The sequence below is a fragment of the Mustela lutreola genome, chromosome 16 (genome assembly GCF_030435805.1).
Source record: "Mustela lutreola isolate mMusLut2 chromosome 16, mMusLut2.pri, whole genome shotgun sequence".
Classification (NCBI taxonomy): domain Eukaryota; kingdom Metazoa; phylum Chordata; class Mammalia; order Carnivora; family Mustelidae; genus Mustela; species Mustela lutreola.
The window spans coordinates 13,256,317-13,272,313 of record NC_081305.1 but is presented as its reverse complement, the minus strand read 5'-3'; the positions used below and the strand labels follow the sequence as shown (position 1 = coordinate 13,272,313).

At 38.9% G+C, this 15,997-nt stretch overlaps 1 protein-coding gene across 1 annotated transcript in view; it reads left to right on the top strand.

Moving 5' to 3' along the window:
* Positions 1–15,997, top strand: part of HYDIN (HYDIN axonemal central pair apparatus protein) — a 385,540-nt gene that overhangs the window by 21,031 nt on the left and 348,512 nt on the right. Inside the window, exon 2 of the mRNA XM_059150954.1 lies at positions 1,468–1,592. The gene's annotated coding sequence lies outside the window, so the exon portion shown is untranslated. The remainder of the gene's footprint in view (positions 1–1,467; positions 1,593–15,997) is intronic.

The window sequence follows — 15,997 nt, the reverse complement described above, 5'->3', positions numbered from 1 at the left end:
CTCTGAAAGGCTGGGGAAACTTGTTGCTCACCCTGCTTTCCTTTTACCAGCATGGGGAATTCTCTTGGGCTGGGGGAGTTCCCTCTTGGCACAGAACAGTGCCAACCCGGGGGATGGAACGATGCAGGCAAAATGAAACTTCTTTCTACCTTTTATGTATGGTTATTTTCAGGTTTTTTTCTCTATTGTGTTGCTGAAGCTTCTTCTTTGTCATCATCATCTTCTTCTTCTTTGTTTTTAAAGATTTAATTGTTTATTGGGGCAAGGCAGACGGAGAAGGAGAGAGAATCTCAGGCAGACTCCCTGCTCAGCAGGGAGTCTGATGCAGGTTTTGATCCCACAACCCTATGACCATGACCTGAGCCAAAATTAAGAATTGGATGGTTAACCAACTGCGCCACAGAGACACCTCTGTTGGTGAAGCTTCTTAGCTGGACTTCTGAACTCTCCCAGAGCTATTTTTTGTTTATGGATAAGTATCTAATTGCTTTTGTGTGTGTGTGTGTGTGGAGGGGGAAAATGGAGGCTGGAGTCACCTCCTCCTCCATCTTGATGTCACTCTCTCATCCAGTCCTCAAAAAATGTCACTCTACTGTCTTCTAGCTTGCATGTTTCTAACAAGATGGCTATTATCATTTGTATGTGTATTTCTCTTTATAAATTTTTCCCCCTTTGGCTGCTTTTAAGATTTTCTCTTTGTTTTGTGTTTTCAGAAGTTGGATATTTATCTTGCTTGGTGGTTTGATCTGTAGTTTGATAGATGCCATTACTTTTGAAAATTCTTAGCCGTTATCCCTTCAGATATTTATTCTACGCAATTCCCTATCATTTTTTTCTTTCTGGAATTCTAATTGTGCATCTGTTAGATCGTTTGATATTGTCATTCATATATATATATATATATATATATATATATATATATATATTTAAATTTTTACTCTTTTCTCTCTTTCAATTTGGGTATTTTCAAATTCAGTAATTCTTCCCTTAGTTCTGCTATGTCTACTGATGAACTAGACAGTGACAATCTGGAACTCTTAACACTGTGTTTTTTATTTCCAGCATCTTCATTGATTTTTCTTAGTTACCATCTCTGTTGAAATTACTCATCTGACAATGAGTGTTGCTACTTTTTCCATTGGAGCCTTTGACAAATTTTTGTGGTTATTTTACTTAAAAATTTTTTTTATAAGATTTTATTTTTAAGTAATTTCTATATACAGTGTGGAGCTTGAACTCACAACCCTGAGATCAAGAGTTGCACAATCCATGGATTGAGCCAACCAGGAACCCACATAGTTATTTCTTATTAAATGTTGATAGCTCCAACATCTGTTTTATATGTAGGTTTGGTTCTGTTGATTGTTTTGTCTCTTGGTATTATGAAGTTATTTCCCTTGATTTTTTTTTTTTTTAACATCGTATCACCAGTGATTTTTTTGTTTGTTTGTGTTTGTGTTTTTATAGGGGAGATGGAGAAGAAGAATCTGGGCTGGGCTCCATGGCCATCCTTCAGCAGCTGCTCTTCCTCACCCTTAAGCCTGTAACACGTATGAGGGATGCCTTCTCAGAACTCTTGCCATCATTTTTTTGTGAGTACACATTGCTGCTCTCTGTAGAGAGAGAGAAGCCTGCAGGTGGTGTTAACTCCCCTTATATCTGTGGCCTTTAGGGCTCCCTATTGTGCCACCAGCCAGTACTTAGCCTCCACTATTTTGTTAATAATTCTTTAAAATAATTTTTAAATTAACATATAATGTATTATTTGCCCCAGGGGTGTAGGTCTGTGAATCGTCAGACTTACACACTTCACAACACTCATCATAGCACACATTCTCCCCAATGTCCATAACCACCCTCTCCATACCCCCATTCCCCCAGCAACCCGCAGTTTGTTTTGTGAGATTAAGAGTCTCTTATGGTTTGTCTCCCTCCCGATCCCCTCATGTTTCTTTTTTTCCTTCCCTACCCCCCAACCTCCCCACTTTGCCTCTCAACTTCCTCATATCAGGGAGATCATATGATAATTGTCTTTCTCTGATTGACTTATTTCACTAAGCATAATACCCTCTAGATCCATCCATGTCATTGCAAGTGGCAAGATTTCATTTTGGGTGGCTGCATAATATTCTATTGTATATATATACCACATCTTCTTTATCCATTCATCTGTTGGTGGACATCTAGGTTCTTTCCATAGTTTGGCTATTGTGGACATTGCTGCTATAAACATCCAGGTGCATGTGCCCCTTTGGACCATAACATTTGTATCTTTAGGGTAAATACCCAATAGTGTGATTGCGGGTTGTAGGGTAGCTCTATTTTCAACTTTTTGAGGAACCTCCATGCTGTTTTTCAGAGTGGCTGCACCAGCTTGCATTCCCACCAACAGTGGAGGAGGGCTCCCCTTTGTCCACATCCTCGCCAGCATCTGTCATTTCCTGACTTGTTAATTTTAGCCATTCTGACTGGTGTGAGGTGGTATCTCATTGTGGTTTTGATTTGTATTTCCCTGATGCTGACTGATGTGGAGCACTTTTTCATGTGTCTGTTGGCCATCTGAATATCTTCTTTGAAGAAATGTCTGTTTGTGTCCTCTGTTCGTATTTGTCCTTTGGGTGTTGAGTTTGGTAACCTTTTTATAGATTTTGGATACTAGCCCTCTATCTTATATGTCATTTGCATATATCTTCTCCCATTCTGTCAGTTGTCTTTTGGTTTTGTTAATTGTTTCCTTTGCTGTGCAAAAGCTTTTGATCTTGATGAAGTCCCAATAGTTCATTTTTGCCCTTGCTTCCCTTGCCTTTGGCGATGTTTCTAGGAAGAAGTTACTGTGGCTGAGGTCGATGGGCTTGCTGCCTGTGTTCTCCTCAGGGATTTTGATGGATTCCTTTTTCACATTGTGGTCATTCATCTGTTTGGAGTCTATTTTTGTGTGTGGAATAAGGAAATGGTCCAGTTTCATTTTTCTGCATGTGGCTGTCCAATTTTCCCAATACCATTTGTTGAAGAGACTGTCTTTTTTCCATTGGACATTCTTTCCTGCTTTGTCAAATATTAGTTGACCATAGAGTTGAGGGTCTATTTCTGGGCTCTCTGTTCTATTCCATTGATCTATGTATTTGTTTTTGTGCCAGTACCATACTGTCTTGAGGATGACAGCTTTGTAATAGAGCTTGAAGTCTGGAATTGTGATGCCACCAACTTTGGCTTTTTTTTTTCAACATTCCTCTGGTTATTCGAGGTCTTTTCTGGTTCCATATAAATTTTAGGATTATTTGGTCCATTTCTTTGAAAAAAATTGATGGTACTTTGATAGGGATTGCATTAAACATGTAGATTACTTTAGGTAGCATAGACATTTGTTCTTCCAATCCATGAGCATAGAACATTTTTCCATTTCTTTATATCTTCCTCAATTTCTTTCATGAGCACTTTATGGTTTTCTGAGTACAGATTCTTTGCTTCTTTAGTTAGGTTTATTCCTAGGTATCTTATTGTTTTGGGTGCAATTGTAAATGGGATTGACTCCTTAATTTCTCTTTCTTCTGTCTCGTTGTTGGTGTATAGAAATGCAACTGATTTCTGTGCATTGATTTTATATCCTGACACTTTAATGAATTCCTGTACAAGTTCTAGCAGTTTTGGAGTGGAGTCTTTTGGGTTTTCCACTTAAAGTATCATATCATCTGCAAAGAGTGATAGTTTAACTACTTCTTTGCTGATTTGGATGGCTTTAATTTCTTTTTGTTGTCTGACTGCTGAGGCTGGAACTTCTAGTACTATGTTGAATATCAGTGGTGATAGAGGACATCCCTGCTGTGTTCCTGACTTTAGTGGAAAACTCTCAGTTTTTCTCCATTGAGAATGATATTCATTGTGGGTTTTTCATAGGTGGCTTTGATGATATTGATGTATGTACCCTCTATACCTATACTTTGAAGAGTTTTGATCAAGAAAGGATACTGTACTTTGTCAAATGCTTTTCAGCATCTATTGAGAGTATCATATGGTTCTTGTTCTTTATTTTATTAATGTATTGTATCACATTGATTGATTTGCAGATGTTGAGCCAACCTTGCAGTCCTGGAATAAATTGACTTGGTCGTGGTGAATAATCCTTTTAATGTACTGTTGGATCCTATTGGCTAGTATTTTGGTGAGAATTTTTGCATCTGTGTTCATCAAGGATATTAGTCTGTGATTCTCTTTTTTGATGGGATCTTTGTCTGGTTTTGGAATCAAGGTAATGCTGGCCTCATAAAATGAGTTTGGAAGTTTTCCTTCCATTTCTTTTTTTGGGAACAGTTTCAGAAGAATAGGTATTAATTCTTCTTTAAATGTTTGGTAGAATTCCCCTGGGAAGCCTTCTGGCCCTGAGCTGTTGTTTGTTGGCAGATTTTTGATGACTGCTTCAATCTCCTCACTGGTTATGGGTCTGTTTAGGTTTTTCTATTTCTTCCTGGTTCAGTTTTGGTAGTTTATATGTCTCTAGAAATGCATTCATTTCTTCCAGATTGTCAAATTTGTTGGTGTATAGTTTCTCATAATATGTTCTTTTTTTAAATTTATTTTTTTATTTATTTTCAGCATAACAGTATTCATTATTTTTGCACCATACCCAGTGCTCCATGCAATCTGTGCCCTCTATAATACCCACCACCTGGTACCCCAACCTCCCACCCCCCCTTCAAAACCTCAGATTGTTTTTCAGAGTCCATAGTCTCTCATGGTTCACCTCCCCTTCCAATTTTCCCCAACTCCCTTCTCCTCTCCATCTCCCCATGTCCTCCATGCTATTTGTTATGCTCCACAAATAAGTGAAACCATATGATAATTGACTCTCTCTGCTTGACTTATTTCACTCAGCATAATCTCTTCCAGTCCCGTCCATGTTGCTGCAAAAGTTGGGTATTCGTCCTTTCTGATGGAGGCATAATACTCCATAGTATATATGGACCACATCTTCCTTATCCATTCGTCCGTTGAAGGGCATCTTGGTTCTTTCCACAGTTTGGTGACCGTGGCCATTGCTGCTATAAACATTGGGGATACAGATGGCCCTTTTCACTACATCTGTATTTTTTTGGGGTAAATACCCAGTAGTGCAATGGCAGGGTCATAGGGAAGTTCTATTTTTAATTTCTTAGGGAATCTCCACACTGTTCTGCAAAGAGGCTTCACCAACTTGCATTCCCACCAACAGTGTAAGAGGGTTCCCCTTTCTCCACATCCTCTCCAACACATGTTGTTTCCTGTCTTGCTAATTTTGGCCATTTTAACTGGGGTAAGGTGATATCTCAATGTGGTTTTAAAATATGTTCTTATAATTGTTTATATTTCTTTGGTGTTGGTTGTGATCTCTCCTCTTTCATTCATGATTTTATTTATTTGGGTCCTTTCTCTTTTCTTTTTGATAGGTCTGGCCAGGGGCTTATCAATCTTATTAATTCTTTCAAAGAACCAGCTCCTAGTTTTGTTGATTTGTTCTACTGTTTTATTGGTTTCTGTTTCATTGATTTCTGCTCTGCTCTTTATTATTTCTCTTCCTCTGTGGGGTTTAGGCTTTCTTTGCTTTCTTTCTCCAGCTCCTTTAGGTATAGGATTAGGTTGCATATTTGAGACCTTGTTTCCTAAGAAAGGCTTGTATCACTATAGACTTTCCTCTCAGGAATGCCTTTGCTATGTCCCACAGATTTTGAACAGTTGTGTTTTCATTATCATTTGTTTCCATGAATTTTTTGAGTTCTTCTTTAATTTCCTGGTTGACCCATTCATTTTTTAGTAGGATGCTCTTCAGCCTCCATATATTTGAGTTCTTTCCAACTTTCCTCTTGTGATTGAGTTCTAGCTTCAGAGCATTGTGGTCTGGAAATATGCAGGGACAGATCCCAATATTTTGGTACCAGTTGAGACCTTATTTGTGACCCAGGATGTGATCTATTCTGGAGAATGTTCCATGTGCACTAGAGAAGAATGTGTATTCTCTTGCTTTGGAATGGAATGTTCTGAATAGATCTGTGATGTCCATCTGGTCCAGTGTGTCATTTCAGGCTTTTATTTCCTTGTTGATCTTTTGCTTCAATGATCTGTCCATTTCAGTAAGGGGGGGTGTTAAAGACCCCTACTATTATTGTATTATTGTTGATGTGCTTATTGATTTTGTTATTAATTGGCTTATATAGTTGGCTACTCCCATGTTGGGGGCATAGATATTTAAAATTGTTAGATCTTCTTGTTGGATGGACCTTTTAAGTATGATGTAGTGTCCTTCCTCATCTCTTATTGTAGTCTTTGGCTTAAAATCTAATTGATCTGATATAAGGATTGCCACCCCAGCTTTCTTTTGATGTCCATTAGCATGGTAAATTATTTTCCACCCCTTCACTTTAAATCTGGAGGTATCTTTGGGTCTAAAATGAGTTTCTTGTAGACAGCATATTAATGGATTTTTGTTTTTTATCCATTCTGATACTCTGTGACTTTTGATTGGGGCATTTAGCCCATTTACATTCACAGTAATGATTGAAAGATATGAATTTAGTGCCATTGTATTGCCTGTAAGGTGACTGTTACTGTATATTGTCTCTGTTTCTTTCTGGTCTACTACTTTTAGGCTCTCTTTGCTTAGAGGACCTCTTTCAGTATTTCCTGTAGGGCTGGTTGGCTGTTTACAAATTCCTTTAGTTTTTGTTTGTCCTGGAAGCTTTTTATCTCTTCTTCTATTTTCAACAATAACCTAGCTGGATATAGTATTCTTGGCTACATGTTTTTCTTGTTTAGTGCTCTGAATATATCATGCCAGCTCTTTCTGGCCTGCCAGGTCTCTGTGGATAAGTCTGCTGCCTATCTAATATTTTTACCCTTGTATGTTACAGACTTCTTGTCCCGAGCTGCTCTCATGATTTTCTTTGTCACTAAGACTTGTAATTTTTTCTTTTAGTTGACGGGGTATAGACCTATTTTTATTGATTTTGAGGGGGGTTCTTTTTGCCTCCTGGATTTTGATGCTTGTTCCCTTTGCCATATTAGGGAAATTTACTACAATAATTCACTCCAATATACCTTCTGCCCCCCTCACTATTTCTTCTTTTTCTGGAATCCCAATTATTGTAATATTGTTTCATCTTATGGTATCACTTATCTCTTGAATTCTCCCCTTGTGGTCCAGTAGTGTTTGTCTCTCTTTTGCTCAGCTTCTTTATTCTCCATCATTTGGTCTTCTATATCATTAATTCTCTCTTCTGCCTCATTTATCCTAGCAGTAAGAGCCTCCATTTTTGATTGCATCTTATTAGTAGCTTTTTAAATTTCAGCTTGGTTAGATTTTAGTTTTTTTATTTCTCCAGAAAGGGTTTTTTTTCCCTCTAGACAGCGTTTCTCAATTATCTTCCATGCCTTTTTCGAGCCCAGCTAGTACCTTGAGAATCATCATTCTGAACTCTAGATTGGACATATTACCAACATCCATATTGATTAGGTCCTTAGCCTTTGGTACTGCCTCTTGTTCTTTTTTTTTTTTTTTTTTTTTTTTTTTTGTGAGTTTTTCCGCCTTGTCATTTTACCCAGATGAGAATATATGAACGAGAGAATAAAATACTAAAAGGATGGCAAAGACCCCAGAAAAATGCACACTAACCAAATCAGAAGAGACCCCAAATTGGGGGGAGAGGAAAGGGGGTAAAAGAATTAAAAAAATATATATATATGTATTTATTTATTAGACTGGTGAATAGAACAGAGCCACCCACTTGATTTTGGGTGTATTTTGGTCTCTTAGAAGAAACTACCTCCCCAAAGTTTAAAGAAAGAAAAACTTATATATATATATATATATATATATATATATATATATACCAGAATGAGTAACCACAATGAAGGGATGGAATATGACTGTAAAGATGAAAATTTAAAAAAAAAATTCTAAAAAAGGAATTTATAAGATAAGTTTGTTGGAAAAAGAAAGTGGAGAGAATTTGCTCAGGCTCGAGACCAGAACAAAGCCCTGTGCTAGATTTAGGGCAAATTTTGGACTATTGGAAGAAATTGTATCCCAAAATTTTTTATAAGAAAAAAACCTATATGTATACAAAAAATAAAGTTAGATACAATGAAGGATAAAAAAATGACTATAATAATTAAGGTTTAAAATTTTTTTCTTTTTAGAAAGGTATTGTTAAGATAAACTACTTAAAAGATGTTAAAAGAAGAAAGAGGAAAAGTTAAAAAAATTAGAATAAGAAAAAGATAAAATTTTAAAAAGTTTAACTTTGTAAGACTAAAGGATCATGGGGAGAAAGGCATAAATTCCATGCATTGCTTTCCCCTGTCTCTGGAATTCCGCTGTTCTCCTTGATCGGTGAACTTGTTCTTGGCTGGATGTGCTTGCTGATCTGTGGGAGGGGCCTGTTGTAGTGATTTTTAAGTGTCTTTGCCCTAGGCAGAATTGCAGTGTCCTTGCCAGGGGTCAGGTTTAGAAATCTGCTCAAGTTCCCTCTTGGGAGCTTTTGTTCCCTGAATGCTTTCTGTAGAGCTCTGGAGGATGGGAATGAAAATGGCGGCCTCCCAGTCTCCTGCCTGGAGAAGCCGAGAGTTCAGGGCCCCACTCCTCATTGCACCCTTGGAGAAAAGTGATCAATCACTCCCATTTCCCTGGTCTCCGGCCACGCTCCAAGCTCACCTGGCCTGTGACCAAGTGTTTCTGTCTCTGGCACCAGCCCCTTTGGAGTCTCCAAACTCAGCAGATTCCTGCCTCCAGAGAAGGAAGGTGAGTCTCCCCAGATCTGCCACTTGGGGGTTCCCTGCTCAAAGAGCAGTGGTCTGACTGTGCCGCAGATCACAGTTTAAGGTAATCCTGAGCTAAGAGCTCACTCCTTGGCTCCATCTCTGTAGTCGGCTTCCCTGCTCTGATACCTGTGAGCTCTGCTACACGCAGACACCGCTGATCTTTCTGTGACCCCGTGGCACCAGAGACCACAGTATCCCTGCTAGGGCTCCACCCCTGCTTAGCCTCTGGAGCGATGTCCCTCGGTGGAGCAGACTTTTAAAAGTTTGGATTTTGTGTTCCGCTGCTCCACCAATTGCCGGGAGTTGGCCATTCACCCTGTGGTCTGTTTTCCTGTCGCTTCGGATTCACTTCTCCACATGCCCGACCTTACAAAAAGTGGTTGATTTTCTGTTTCTAGAATTGCTACTTTTCTTTTTGATCTCCTGTTGGGTTTGTAGGTGTTCAGAATGGTTTGATAACTATCTAGCTGAACTCCTGCGACCTGATGTCATCTTAGTCTGCTACTCCTCCGCCATCTTCTATTTTGTTAATAATTGTAGGTGAATTCTTCTTCCCTGTGTTCACCTGCTCCAAGTAAACAGGGACTGTACTCAGTGTCTCTCTATAGGCACTTGTCTCAACCCAGATTTGGGACCAGTTGGCATTTCCTCAGCTTCATCTGTGATGGATCCAGGAAAAGTTATTCACTTGCAGTTTGTTCAACTTCCTTTCTCTTTCTGTGTGTGTGTGTGTGTGTATGTGTGTGTGTTTCTTTCTATTGTCAGGATGGGAGGGACATTCATTCTAGCTCTTTTCCAGCTCTCTATAACCAAGTAGAAACCAGAAACTGGATCTCCCTGTTTATTCCTGATATCGCTACTGGTGGGGTGACTATTTGTCCTGGTTTACACTAGTATAATTATTAGTAGCACCCTCCTTTCACTCAAGAGTTTGTTTGAATGATAAATGATCACCCTCTCCTCAAAAATATTACATAACGAAGGTTGACCAGGAGCATGTGTTAAGTTTGGATGGATTTGTTTATCCTGGATAAAACTAAAATATTGATTATTTTGGTGGTATTCAAAAGGACTTTGGGAGAAAAGGTGTTAATGAAAGACACATCAACCAAACCCAATATGTAGTCTCTGGGTCTTGTTTCACTCTGAAAGGATTTTTGTTAGGCAATCAGAGACATTAGAACATGGGCTAGACTTATTGTGATTTTGTCAAGTATTATAATGATATTATAGATACATTTTTAAAAAATCTTATTTGTCAGAGATAAATTCTGGTGCATTTCAAGGTGAAATGGTATGACAGTGAGAATTTATTTTAAAATACTCAAAAAAGGTGAAGAGGAGAGAAATGTAGATAAAAACAAGAATGATGAAGTGATAATTACTGAAGTTAAGTAATGTGTATGTGGGGTTCATTATTTTATTATCTCATCTTTTCCTTATTTTTATCAATTTCCATAATAACTTTAAAAAGAGACAATGATATCATCAGGAACCTAGTTCTTAAAAAAAAAAAAAAAGGTAATTATCCTACAGTTTACACTGGTGAAGGTAAATTTTTTCTTGGGGCTGATCAGAGAGGCCAGGTAGCCATGCCTAAAATTTCTTTTGAAAATTTTCTATGCTTCTGTGATTATTTAGCAAACCAGATAATTGGTGCTGTGCTAGGTACAGGGAGACCAAAAAGAGGTGAAATACCATGGTTTCCATGCAGTTCAGTCCTGCAGTTCACACTGGACTAGGAGGAGGGTGTGGTGTCTTAATGCTGATTCCATTTAATGTCTCCTTTGTAAAAACTTATGTTAGAAGGGGTGCACTCTTTTTTCTGGTGCAAGCTTCTGTTAGAAGGGATTCATGAAAACTTACATTAGAAGTGGGGGGTAACAGGGCTATGACCTCCATGAGGGGAAGGTAACAGGGCTATGACCTCCACTAGGTATACCACTGTTTTTAATAGTGGTATACCTAGTACCATTAGTGGCACATAAAAGACATGAAATAAATATTGGATGAAGAAATGAATGAATCAAGTCACATCTGCTTCTTTCCACATAAAAGGAACCTAATAAATGCTGTGTTTGTTGAATTGAATTGTGAGTGACAGAATTGAAAAGAGAATTTCAGAGTTTATGTATCCATTTCATGCTGGACCTCTTCCAAGTCTTTGAAAGATGCTCAGAAGAACCAAATCAGCCAATGTGATGTATGTGAACAGGAAAGGGAAACCAAAATGAAGTGCAGTTTCATTTGTATCTGAAAGAACAATATACAGTTACATACATTCCACCTTTTTCTTTCAAATATAATCATGGAAATGATTAGGCAAGGGTGGTGATTCTCTTTTCCCTCTAAAAGTCCTAATGCTACATATCGCTCTGCAAGGAAATCAGGAGACTCTGTAATATCCTGTTGGCAAAATTTGAAACGACAGGTATCCTTAAAGATATAGGTGTAATTAATCATGGTCTGCTTGTTTTGATGAGCATGCAAGAGTGACAAGTTAATAATAAATCTCCAGCTCATCCAGGGAAGGTGGCTAGGAGGTACTATGGTTTAATTTACATCTTTGGAAGCACCGAAGATTTAATAATCTCCCTGCCTCATATATCAAACTAACACCCCCGAGACAGAAAAGCAAAACATTTTTAACTGTTAATCTGAGAAGCAATAAAATCCTATCTTGGGTCCCAAATAAATTGAGTTTCTGGTGGTTTCAATGGACGCCTAGTGTGTGTGATTTATTCAGATTCCAAAGCTATTCAGGACCCCTGGGAAACTTGGCTGCAAACCCAGCAAGCTGGGAACGCCCTGGGGATCGCCAGTCTAATCAGAAGGTCTAGACCAAGGGCAGTGACTGATTTTACCTTAGGTCTACCCAATTTATTTTACTTTCTATGTCAAATACCCATAGATTATGGAATGCAAACATATGTGAATTTGAGATTCAGTTGTAAATGATTGCTTTTAGTTGGGATTGTAGCCATCTTTATGCTTATATAGTACCTGTTCTCAAAAGAGCAAAGGCTGTCTTGAAGCTTTTACTTTCAAAGCGTAGGATTTTAATTTGGCTGGAGAAACTGGGGTGCTAGTGGGGGGAGTAACCCTTCAAGGCACGGTGAGCCATTTGCAAAAGTTAAGCAATGTTCAGATTTCCAGCTCTTCATTTCTTAAGCAGCTAAGCTGTGAATTATATTGAATTTATTCGTTCAGAAAATGGTTTCCTTATTGATATCATCTTCCTTGTTTGAAGAAAGGGCCGTAAGGATCTCAGAGAAAGAAGAAGGTAGAGTTTGTGCATTTGCAGTATGCATGTGTGTATGCATTGCTCCAGTTTGCTGTGAAATAATTTAAGGAATTAGACTATAAAATGTGGTCCCAGCTCATCTTCTTACTGATGCTGCTTATAATTTTCAATTAAATCATTTCAATTAAATCATTTGTGGTATTTAATGCACCATTATAGGACATGGAAAAAAGAGCCTAAATTGGTGCCCTAAAATAGCTTATTCCTCCCTTTCCCCCATGGCTCTAAATTCCAGCTGTGAGTTAGAGTTGCATTTTGTCATGTCTTCAAGGTCACGTTTACTGACACGTTTACTGATGCAAAAGTTGGGTATTCTTCCTTTCTGATGGCTGAGTAATATTCCATTGTATATATGGACCGCATCTTCTTTAACCATTTGTCTGTGGAAGGGCATCTGGGTTCCTTCCACAGGTTATTACTGGCGCCATCCATTCAACTAGGAAAACATACCACCCCAGATATACCTGGGCTGCTTCTGCCTCCCTCTCTCTAAGGAAGACTAGATTCTTCCTGTCAGGAGTTCAGGTAGGGCCAGGTGGGAGACACCCTGGAGAAGAATCTCTTGCCCCTTCTGCAATTAGCAAATATCTATTGACCACCTTAGGTCCTGGGGATGTAAAGGCCATATGAGGACAGAGGCAAAGAGCACCGTGTCATTTTCTTACTGCTACCATTAACAAATGACCACAAATTTAGTGGGTTAAAATAACAAAGATTTATGGTCTTACTCTTTTGAAGTTCAGAAGTCTACCATCAAGGTATCGGCAGGTCTGGGTTCCTTTTCAAGGCTCTGGGGGAGAGTCTGTTTTCTTAACTTTTCCACCTTCTAGAGGCTGCCTGCTTTCCTTGGCTCATGGCTCCTTCCTTAAGTCACATCAACGGCTTCTTCTGTTGTCACGTCTGCTGCTCCTCAATGTGATCTCCTGTCTCCCTCTTACAAGGATTCTTGTGATTACATTGAGCCCATCTGGGTAATCTAAGATATTCACCCACTTCGAAACCCTTAATTTAATCTCATGGCAAAGCTCTGTTTTCCATATATGGTAACATTTTCAGGTTCTAGGAATTAGGGTTTGGATGTCTTTGCAGAGGCTATTCTTCCTTTCTTTCTTTAAAATTTAATTTTATTTTTTCAGTGTTCCAAGATTCATTGTTCATGCACCACATCCAGTGCTCCATGCAATACGTGCCCTCCTTAATGCCCACCAGCAGGCTCACCCATCCCCTCACCACCCCCCAAAGCCCTCAGTTTGTTTCTCAGAGTCCACAGTCTCTCATGGTTTGTCTCCCCCTCCAATTTCCCCCAACTCCCTTCTCCTCTCCTCCCCATGTCCTCCATGTTATTCCTTACGCTCCCAAATAAGTGAAACCATATAATAATTGACTTTCTCTGCTTGACTTATTTCATTCAGCGTAATCTCCTCCAGGTCCCAACCATGTTGATGCAAAAGTTGGGTATTCTTCCTTTCTGATGGCTGAGTAATATTCCATTGTATATATGGACCGCATCTTCTTTAACCATTTGTCTGTGGAAGGGCATCTGGGTTCCTTCCACAGTTTGGCAACTATGGTCATTGCTGCTATGGCCATTGTTGGGGTGTATGTGCCCCTTCTTTTCACTACATCTGTGCATTTGGGGTAAATACCCAGTAGTGCAATTGCATGGTGATAGGTTAGTTCTATTTTTAATTTTTAAGGAATCTCCGTGCTGTTTTCTAAAGAGGCTGCACCAGCTTGCATTCCCACCAGCAGTGTAAGAAGGCTCTGCTGGGACCATTATTTAGCACAGAATTTGTCATTGGACAGCTCTGCCCCTTGGTGACTTAACATGACCATTAAGTAAGTTTCTTAACCTTTCTGAATCTGGGAAGTGGCATAAATAATACCCATCTCATAGGGTTGTGTTAAGGATTAAATGACTAAAAACTGCGTGTCTGACACATATTAGTTGAGTGAATGAGAAGTGAATGAATTATTGTTCTTAACAATTCAATGATGTCAGGTCATAGTCTCACCTTTTTGAGGACGTCTGAGTCTAGTGGAAAAGATAAACAGGAAAAACCAATAATTATAACTGTGAGGCAATGTGACATAGGCTGTATTTGTCTCAGGCTCCAAGAATCTTCCATGCATGACTTCAATTAGTCTTTTATAAATGGTCACCTAATCTTGGGTTTTGAGGTGAAGGAAGGCAGAATACAGAAAGTCATCTGAGGCTGTGACTGACATGAAAGGTCAGGTCCTAGAATGTTGTGTGGCTTTTTTGTTTTTGTTTTTGTTCTGATGAGGTCATGTTTTTTTTTCTAAGCAAAAGCTAGTTCCTGGTCTTGAGATATTCTATTAACTCTCTTGGCATTAGGGTTTATGCCTTTTAACAAGCTGGGGCCTAGGAGGGCTTAAAACTGTGTTGTATGGTAGAAGGAAAGACAGTTGTGCAGGTCTGTAAGATAAACTTGAAAGTCCTTCTGTTCTTTTCTCTTCTGCTTTCCTCCTCTTGCTACTGACCTTCATGCTTTCCGTTCCCCAGGCAAAAGAATGCTGAGCTGATTGGAAACATTCCAGGGTTCTAGTTGGGCCAAGTTGGCTAGAGACTCTGAATCCCTGTGTGAAAATACGGGCACTCTGGGTGGCTACCATTCATGTTTCTCCCCCATCCAAGGTGCCTGAGTGTTGAGGACCTGGTCTACTGTTTTCCTTCTGTGTATAGCCTTTCTCTGTGTGTCAGCTGGATTGGACATGCGTGCTCTCCCTATCCTGTTTTGTTTCCCAGTTCTTTCCTCATCTTACTTGACCCTTCAGTGGCATGGGACACAGACTCTTCATCTGACTTCTAGAACACTACTTTCTTCTTCTCTTTTCTTCCTATTCATGTCCACTCCATCTCAGTCATCTCTGCTGGGTCTTCCTCACTTTCCTGACTTAATATTCAAATTTGCCAAAGTTCAGTTCGGCTTCCTCTCTTTTCTGCCACAATAACCCACCCTTATGGATTTAAATACTACCAAAATATTGATGATGTTTGAATTCATTTCCCATTCCTACTGTAACAAATGACTACAAATTTAGAGGCTTCAAACAACACTGATTGATTATCTTATAGTTCTTTAGGTTCAAGGTATGACTTAGCCTCACAGGGCTAAAATAACCTGTCACCAGTCTACATTCCTTTCTGAAGGCTCAAGTAGACCGTTCATTTCTTTGCTTTTTGCAGCATCTAGAGGCCTCCTACATGCCTTAGCTTGTGGTTTCCTTTCTGTGTCTTTAAAGCCTTTGACATCTTATCTCTTGGACCTTCTTCCATCAGCTCTCCCTCTCTCACCATAGCCAAGGAAAGTTCTTTGCTTTTAAGGATATCTCTGATTTGATTGGGCTCAGACACATAATCCGAGATAATCACTTCATCTCAAAGATTTACCAAAAATGTCAAGGATAGTACAAAAGCTACTTTGCCCCCCAAGCCATCGGAAAGGAAGGTACCAACCTGATGTCCCATCACCCCCGAAAACTAAATACGGTGAACTCTTTTACATTTCCTATAAATAAGGACACTATCTTAGATAACCACAACACAGTCATGAAATTTAAGAATTTAACATTGATGTCCAGCTATACTAATAACATCCTTTGTAATAGGAGTCCTTCCTTTTGTACTTTTGTGTCAGGTGGTGTCTGATTTTGGTGTGTCCCATTACTGATGATGTTCATTTTGATTAGTTGATTAAGGTGGAGTCTATCAGACTTCTTCACTGTGAAGTTACTCTTTTCTCTTTGTGATTAATAAGTATTTTATGAGGAGGTACTTTGGAAATATTTAAATATCCTGTTCTTCATCAAACATTTATTTTATTCATTTATTTATATCAGCAAATTAATGCATTCTCATTTTATTTAATGGGTTATAATCTG